The sequence below is a fragment of the Rhinolophus ferrumequinum genome, chromosome 4 (genome assembly GCF_004115265.2).
Source record: "Rhinolophus ferrumequinum isolate MPI-CBG mRhiFer1 chromosome 4, mRhiFer1_v1.p, whole genome shotgun sequence".
Lineage (NCBI taxonomy): Eukaryota > Metazoa > Chordata > Mammalia > Chiroptera > Rhinolophidae > Rhinolophus > Rhinolophus ferrumequinum.
The window spans coordinates 85,345,210-85,354,835 of record NC_046287.1 but is presented as its reverse complement, the minus strand read 5'-3'; positions in this window follow the sequence as shown (position 1 = coordinate 85,354,835).

Below are 9,626 nucleotides of genomic sequence, written 5' to 3'. Positions count from 1 at the left end.
CCAGCAATTCATGGCTGTTGCATCACGACAATGCACCAGCTCACATGGCACTGTCTGTGAGGGAGGTTTTAGCCAGGAAACAAATAATTGTATTGAACACCCTCCCTACTCACCTAATCTGACCCCCCAATGACTTCTTTCTTTACCCAAAGATAAAGGAAATATTGAAAGGAAGACATTTTGATGACATTCAGGACATCAAGGGTAATACAATGACAGCTCTGATGGCCATTCCAGAAAAGAGTTCCCAATTGCTTTGAAGGGTGGATTATGCACTGGCGTGTTGGTGCTATAGCTTCCCGAGGGGAGTAACGTCGAAGGTGACTGTAATGATATTCAGCAATAAGGTATGTAGCACTTTTTCTAGGATGAGTTCTCAAACTTAATTGTCCGACCTTGTATATTAAATTTCTTAAAAATAACAATATGTCCTCTGTGGACCATCTGATAAAGGTTGGCTGATGAAAGTTCACTGTTACGTCCAGAAGTAGTAACTGTTGAAAATTTGGTTTTGGTGTTCTCCAAAAGCACTATATCTGAAATCAGAAGACATCCTTATAAAGGACAGTGTTTGATGATGTCAGCATCATGGTCAGTGAGATGACCTGTTGGTCTTGCCCCTTAAAGTTACAATTCAGACAATTATAACTGAATAAAAGAGTCCCTGCTCAACACACAAGCATGTCTGGGAGATCAGTGCATTGAGACATGTGAAGGTGGGTGTATGGGAATGAGCAGGGGAGGTAAGATGGGGGAAGGACAGAGATGGGAGTCGCAGATGCAGTCCAGTGCTGGCTTTGGGCCCCAGCTGATGGGGTAGCAATGGAGGTTCAGATTGCATCCCTCACTTGGCAGCCCAGAAAGGGTCAAAGGGGGAGAGGTACATTTCAGCCTGAATGGCAGGTACACATTGAGGCTGAGCCCAGTGACAGGAATGGATATATGGTGCAAAGGTAGGGCAGCTGCAGTCAAGCAGCCATCGTTACCAGGGGTAAAAAAGTGCAGACATATGAAGCAACCCCCACTCACAACCGTTGCCCACCATGCTCCAGTTGACATGGTAGCAATAGAGGTGTCAGATTACAGCTCTTGCTTGGTAGTCCAGAGAGGGCCTGGAAGGACAGAAGCACCATTCCAGCCAGAGTGGCCAGCACACATTGCAGCTAAATCCCGTGGTAAAAAAAAAGCTGCAAACACCAATCCTGACTCCTTTCCCCACCCATCCTTCACCCCTTCACAGTGCAATGACTTAGAGGCAGTTGGGGACACCTCAGATAGTATAGTGTGCTGCCAGCCTCTAGTTATAAGGAGGCAGCCCTGGGGACTCACAGGCTCAGAGCCCTTTCACCTGCCATGTCCCACCACAGGTGTGTGTGTCGGGGGTACCTTGGATGGAGATGACTTGGTAACAGAGGGAACACCCACCTCAGAGAATGAAAGGCATTTTCCATGGCCCAGGCAACACAAAAGTCCCAGTAGTGCAGGTAATAGAAAACAAAAACTTGAGCTTTAGCACCATCTACTGGAATACAAAAGAAAGACCTTTACTTATCAACCTGCTAAGCTGTTAAAAGCAAAACAGAACTTTAAATAAAGATTTCAATACCTCAAATGCCCAGGCAGAGAAATAATCCATCAGGTGTTTTGAAAAACCAAGGTAACAAGGTAGCTCACAAAGATAGCGAAAAGTCTCCAAAACAAACTAAAAGAAATGAAAGACTGTGATTTCAATGACAGAATTCAAGATTGCAATTCTGAAAAATGTCAATGAAATACAAGAAACTCAGAGAGGCAGTTCAATGAGTTCAGGAATAAAAATCAACAAATAAAAGAAGTACTTTACCAAGGAGACTGAAACTATTAAAAAGAGCCAAACAGAAATTCTGGAGCTGAAGAATTCAATAAATATGATGGAGAATGAATAAGAGAGCTTAGGACATAGAGCAGATCAGATTGAAGAAAGAATTAGTGATCTTGGAGATAGAAATGATTCAGAAGAAAGATAATTGAAAGTTTTAAAAAATGTAAGACCCGTACTGACGCCATTAGAAAGAGCAATATAAGAATAATGCAGGGGGGAGGGAGGGCGTTCAGATGGCTCAGTTGGTTAGAGAGAGAGCTCTGAACAACAGGGTTACCAGTTCAATTCCCAATGGGCCAGTGAGCTGCGCCCTCCACAACTAGATTGAAGAAAACAAACTGCTGCTGAGCTGCTGGAGGGGCGGCCTAATGGCTCAGTTGGTTAAAGCACAAGCTCCCAACAAGGTTGCCGATTCAATTCCTGCATGGGATGATGGGTTGTGCCCCCTGCAACTCAGATTGAAAACGGCTATTGGATTTGGAGCTGAGCTGCGCCCTCCACAACTAGATTGAAGGACAACAACTTAGAGCTGATGCATCCTGGAAAAGTACACTCTTCCCCAATATTCCCCAATAAAATTAAAACAAAAAAGTTAAAAAAAAATATTATCAAGGAAGCCAGAGGAAAAAAGACTGTAATCTATAAAGGAAAACTCATAAGAATATCATCAGATTTTTCAGCAAAAACCTTACAAGCTAAGAGAGAGTAGAATCAAATATTCAAATTATTAAAAGAAAGAAGTCACCAGCAAACAGTAATTTATCCAGCAAAGTGATTCTTTAGATATGAAGGAGAAATAAAGGCTTTTCCAGACAAACAAAAGCTGAGGAATTTACCATGACAATACCAATACTGCATGATAAGAAATACTAAAGAAGCTCTTCTACCTGAAAGAAAAAGATGAAAGGATACAAAACTGTGAGTAAGATGACTCATAGACAGACAGGAGCCAAGAAATTGCAGCTCTATTTCAAGATAGGGTGTTAAACACTTAATTATAGCATAAAGGTTAAAGGGGGTAAAAGCATTTTTTAAATAGACCATAACTTCTGCAATATGAAAATGAATGCACAGCATAAAGGAGATAATTTGTGACACGAAAAATATAAAAGGGGAGGGGAAAGAGGCCATGCACAGGTGAATGGAGATAAGATACAATCAGAAGAAAAGGGACTATTGTCTTTTACAGCTTCTTTAATTTAAGTAAACCTTAAATGACATTAACACTCTACCTTTTAATTTTTACTATAACAGTAGTAAACATATAGTGCTTACTATATGTGTATACTAAGTGTACACTAAGCATTATTATAAGCATGGATACATGTTGTTTCCCATTTAATCCTGTAAGGTATGTACTATCATTCCCTTTTCCACATATAAGGCACCTGAGGCCCAGAGAGGGTAAAAAAACTTGCCCAAGTCCTGCAGAGCGGGGTGGAGGCTGGTCCCTGGCTCTGCCCACCCCAGAAGAACCAGGTTCTGCTGTGTCTACTATGACACTGGAGCTAAGGAATTTTAATGTGACTGCTTTATTCCTCCCTTTTTCTTGCCTTTATTTTCTTGGGAAAAAATTTAAGTAGTTTTAAAAACATGTGTTAGAGTTTATTTTTCTCTAATTATGGGGATTTTGTGGATGGTCTATGCCACGTGGCACCTTCCAATAGCTTTATTTTCTGCTACCATGTTTCCCCGAAAATAAGGCCTAGCTAGACCATCAACTCTAATGCGTCATTTGGAGCAAAAATTAATATAAGACCCAGTCTTATGTTATATTGTATAAGACCGGTCTTATTTTACTATAATATTTTACTATATATTTCACTTATTTTACTGTAACATAATATAAGACAGGGTCTTGTATTAATTTTTGCTCCAAAAGACTCATTAGAGCTGATGGTCTGGCTAGGCCTTATTTTCGGGGAAACACGGTAATAGTATGAGGCCGTGTCCACGGGTCTTCATGTACAAATATTAATGTGGTAAGAAGAGCCAGGATATTAACTCTCTAGCATGTAGCAGGATATCCTTCTTTTTGTGTTGTTGAATTTGACATTTGCTTGGCATTGTCAAACACCAGCACCAACCAATGTTCCCAATAAATATTTGAAACCTGAAAAGGCAGAATATGTTCTTTACATCCTTGGAGCATTCATGAGTTTGTCTATGTACTGTTTTAGATTTCCTTAACATCAGCTCTAACATTAGTGCGTGATGATAAATTTATTGCTACTTTTTCGAAAAAGGTTATCTCCTATTAAACATAAATCAAAATCAAGTTTGAGAGTTGGAGGGCTTAAGTGACCTTTTTTTTTTTAACATTTTATTGGGGAAGGGGAACAGGACTTTATTGGGGAGCAGTGTGTACTTTCAAGCCTTTTTACCAAGTCAATTTGTTGTCCTTTCAGTCCTAGTTGTGGAGGGTGCAGCTCAGCTCCAGGTCCAGTTGCCGTTGCTAGTTGCAGGGGACGCAGCCCACCATCCCTTGGGGGAGTTGAACCAGCAACCTTGTGGTTGAGAGGACGCGCTCCAACCATCTGAGCCATTTGGGAGCTCAGTGGCAGCCCAGCTCAAGGTGCCGTGTTCAATCTTAGTTGCAGGGGGCAGAGCCCAGCATCCCTTGTGGGACTCGAGGAATTGAACTGGCAACGTTGTGGTTGAAAGTCCACTGGCCCATGTGGGAATCGAACCAGCAGCCTTTGGAGTTAGGAGCATGGAGCTCCAAACACCTGAGCCACCGGGCCGGCCCCGAGTGATCTTTGAAACACATTTTTTTTTCTTGCCACAGCACTATTTGATTAAAGAATCTGAATAATCATCAGTGTCCTACTGGATGCTACAATACAGTGACTTATACGTTTATTTTACCAGTACAAGATTTTCTTTCTTTTTATTTTAATTAAAGTTTATTGGGGTGACAATTGTTAGTAAGGTTACATAAGTTTCAGGTGTATAGTTCTGTAATACATCATCTATATATCACATCGTGTGTTCACTACCCATCTTCCGTCACCATATATTTGATCCCTTCTACCCTCATCTACCACCCTCCTCCCTGCTTACCCTCTGGTGACCACTAAACTATTGTCTGTGTCTATGAGTTTTTATTTCTTCATTTGTTTGTCTTGTATTGTTGTTTTCAGTTTTATGTACCACATGTCAGTGAAATCATATGGTTCTTGAATTTTTCTGTCTGACTTACTTTGCTTACCATTATAATCTCAAGATCCATCCATGTTGTCGCAAATGACGCTATTTCATCTTTTCTTATGGCAAAATAGTATTCCATTGTGTATATATACCACATGTTCTTTATCCAATCATCTATCGAATGACACTTTGGTTGTTTCCATGTCTTGGCCACCGTAAACAAAGCTGCAATGAACATCAGACCACATATATCTTTACAGATAAATGTTTTCAGATTTTTGGGGTCGATACCCAGGAGAGGGATTGCTGGGTCATATGGTAATTCTGTTCTTAATTTTTTGAGGAACCTCCACACTGCCTGCCATAGTGGCTGCACCAGTCTGCATTCCCACCAACAGTGTATGAGGGTTCCTTTTTCTCCACAGCCTCTCCAACACTTGTTATTATTTGTCTTGATGGTAGTCATTTTAACTGGTGTGAGGTGATAGCTCATTGTAGTTTTTATTTGCATTTCTCTGATGATTAGTGAGGTTGAGCATTTTTTCATCTGTCTATTGGCCATTTGTGGATAAATACAATTACAAAGCATCAATCACCTCCCTTAGACAGTCTCCTTGACAACTTTTTCTCTCCCTTCTCTGATTTTAAGCTATTTCAGCAAGTAGTAGGACTTAATTTTAATGAAGGAAAAGGAAACCAAGGATAAGAAGGGGAAGTGAAATTGAAACTAGTCCATTTGTTACTCATTTATTATCCTAATGAGAAATAGATGGAAGGGGAGATGAGACAAGTGACAGGTTTAAAAAGTCACTTAGTGCTGTAAACTGATTCATAACAACTTTATAGTCTACTACTATTGATGATTTGTACTGTGGGCAGGAGAGTTTTCAATAGTATAATAGTAGAAGCTCTTTCTTTTAAATAGTGCAATCAACATATACAACCTTAAATTAAAACACCATCTAATTAAAATTTTTCTAGCAATTATCCCTAATGTTTTTTTTGTTCTCTCTTAAATTATCTGCCACACTAATGCCAGAAGCATGGTTTTTGCTGACACCAGCACCTGAATGTTGTCAGTTGAACTTCAACATTCAGACTGGAATGATGTCAACGGAACACAAACATGCCATTGAGTGTGTATGAGAACCTGGTTAGGAGTCCGAAGGCTTGTGGACTGGCGCTTACTGGTCATGTAACTTGGTTGACTCACCTCACTTCTCTGAGGCTCATTTTTCCCATTAGTAAATTGAGGATTAAAATCCTTGTCCTACCTACCTCAGTAGTTATCATAATGATCAAATTATACAATAATACAAACAAATAATGCAAAATTTTATACAAATTGAAATATAAAATTCTTAAAAGACCATTAAGATGGTTGGAAATAAAAAAAAATGACAACAGCAGTGTAAACTGATAAAGTGAATAGACCATTAAAACTTTATTAGGATGTGGTAGTAAGTCTCCAAAGATGGTCCCCAATGAGCCACTCCTCCTGGTATTTGAAGGGAAGAGTAGTCTCCTTCCTTACAACCTGAGCTGGCCCGGTGACTCATTTTTCACCCATATAATGTTACAGAAGTGATGCTATATGACTTTCAATGCTAGATTGTACAAAGCTGTGCAGCTTTAGCCTGGGCCTTCTGGAACACTCACTCTCAGGCAAACCAGCTTCTATGTAAGACATCCAGATACCCTAAGATGCCATGCCGTGAAGAAGCCCAAGCTCGCCAGGTAGAGTAATGTAACAGAGGGGGAAAAATCTCTTTTCCTTCTACTCATCTTAGGTTCATTGACTGACGAAAGACAGGTTAACAAGGGAAAAATAAATACAAGTTTATTAGCTCGAGTAGCTCTGTCTCTGTTTCTCTGTTTCCCTCTCTCTGTCTGTTTCTCTGTCTGTTTCTCTCTCTCTCTCTCTCTCTCCTCTCTCTCTCCTCTCTCTCCTCTCCTCTCTCTCTCTCTCTCTGTCTCTGTCTCTCTCTTTCTCTCTCTCTCTCTCTCTCTCTCTCTCTCTCTCTCTCTCTCTCTCTCACACACACACACACACACACACACACACACAGGGGTGGTCAGAGATGAGTAACTCAAAGAGCTAATTAAAACTTAAAACTTGGGTTTATACAGCATCTTAACACAAGAACCATAAAATTTTAGAGAAGTGACAGGACAAAGGCCAAGGACTTTGAGTTTCTAATGAAGCAAAATTGTGGGAAGGCAAACATGTGGGGGAACTAAGACAAGGTCTAATTAGTAAAGTTGATCGTGTAGATTCCCTCATTGTCATCTTTGGGGCTGATAAGACTCTAGGTTTGTTTCCAGTGATTAACTTCTGTTTTTCCTGGTAGAAAAGGGAGGGGGAACAACTTTACAAATTTATGTCCTACTTTTAGGCATATAGTGGGAATGCGTTTCTTATCCATATTTACTTCTTCTCATGTACCTGTAGCTCAAAATTATCTCTATACCAAAGTAGCATATTCTGCTATCCTTCAGAGGCCATGTGGGGGCGGGGGGGGGGGGAGAGAGAGAGAGAGAGAGAGAGAGAGAGACTGTTTCTTTTAGGCTTTCCAGATGAGCCATCAGCTATGTGGGTGTAAAAACCATCTTGGACATCCAGTCCAGACTAGCTGCTATCTGACTGCAGCCTCATTTTAAAGACCCTAGGCAGGAACCATCCAGCTGAGCCCAGTCAACCACAGAACCATGAGAGATAATATATTGTTGTCTTAAGCCACTAAGTTTTGGAGCAGTCTGTTACGCAGCAGTTGATAACTGAAATAGAGTGTACAGGTCTGTGAGTTTTGATAAGCATGAAAGGCCATAACCCCCACCAGAGTCAAGATATAGAGTATTTCAATAACCCCAGAAAGTTTCCTCGTACTCCTTCATACTCAATCATCTCCTTCCATTCCCACCCCCTGGTAACCACTGGTCTGATTTCTGTCCTATAGCTTTGTCTTCTTTACATTATCATATAAGTAGAATCACACAGTATGTGGTCTTTTGGGTCTGACTCCTTTCACTTAACATAATGCCTTTGAGACTCACCAATACTTTTAACATTGTACTAATTATTTTACTTTTTCTTTGTACGTATTCTAAGGGTATGCAGAGCTATGAATAAGAAGCCATAGGATCATTGCAGCATTTCTCAAAGTTTTGTCTGAGGACCACCTGCATTGGAGTCAGCTGGGATGCTTGTTAGACTCTCAGATTCATGCCTACTGAGTCAGTATCTGAGCTACTCAGTAACATGTATTAGCAAGCACCCTCACGTGACTTTTATACATGACTAAAGTCAGAAACACTCAGGTATTCCAGAATGCACAAGAATATCAGAGTTAGATGGTTTTGAGTCTGAATCTAGCTATACCATTTACTGGCTGTATGAAGTTGGGCAAATTATTTAAACTCTTTGCATGTGTTTTTCCCTTTATACTTGGAAATAATTAATTTATTCATCAGATATTTTTTAGCATCTAGTATGTGACAGGCACAGTTCTAGGAACCAGGATTGCAGCAGTGAATAAGACAAAGTCCACTCCTTCATAGAACACGGAGCCAAATAACAAGTATTTAAGCACATAAGTGTATGAGATAATTTTAGATACGGATACTCTGTAGAAAATGAAACTTCTTTTTGGTTTTGACATAGTACCTTAATTAAGATACAATATAGGCTGCTTGTAACAAAGAAACTCAAAAATACATTTAAAATGATGGAAGTGTTTCCCCTTCTTTCTTTGTAACTATTATATCTGGAGGAGATGATAAGGACAGTGGCTCTGTCATCTTCATCTCTACAATCTTTCATCTCTTCATTCTCTAGCTGCTTCAGCTCCTAGCATGTCGTCTGTATTCCCACTAGGTAGAAGGAGAAAAATATTGTGGGGAACGCATGCCCATTTTTTTTAAAGGTACATCACTTCTGTTCACATGCTGTCCATTAGATGCTGTTCACATTCTGTCCATTAGATGCAGACATACCTATCTGCAAGGAAGGCTGGGAAATGTAGTCTCTACTGCTGTGGCCATGTGTTCAGCTAAAACTCCAGAGGAAGAGGAGAAAAGATATTGGTGAACAACAGCAATCCCTGCCAGGAGGCTACTTTAACCATTCTAGTCAAAGAAGGCCTCTTTTAGAAAGAGATAGTTGAAGGGACCAGAGAGTAGAGTAAGGCTGAATTTCAATCCCCACTTGTGACCCGCAGCCAAGCACTCTCATCTAGCCTAGTAGAGTAAGGCTGAATTTCAATCCCCACTTGTGACCCGCAGCCAAGCACTCTCATCTAGCCTATTCCCCCTCATGCAGCAGGCAATTTACAGGGTCTGCACTGTCTTAGAGTTAACTAGGATCAGGATAATGGGGACAGGATATTTCCACAGAAAAACTGAATTTGGGATGGAAGTTTCAGTCTCCTTTGTCAGTATTTTTTTTTCCAAAAAAAATCCATTTGAGGGATACATTAAAAATTGGAAAATGGTGAAGTAACTATTAAGTGTGATTTGGATGGACTGTTTATTATACTGAAAATGGATTTTCCACTGGATAGCAAATATCAAGCTAAGTATTCCTTGCTGATAATATCCAATGTCTTGATCTGGGTGG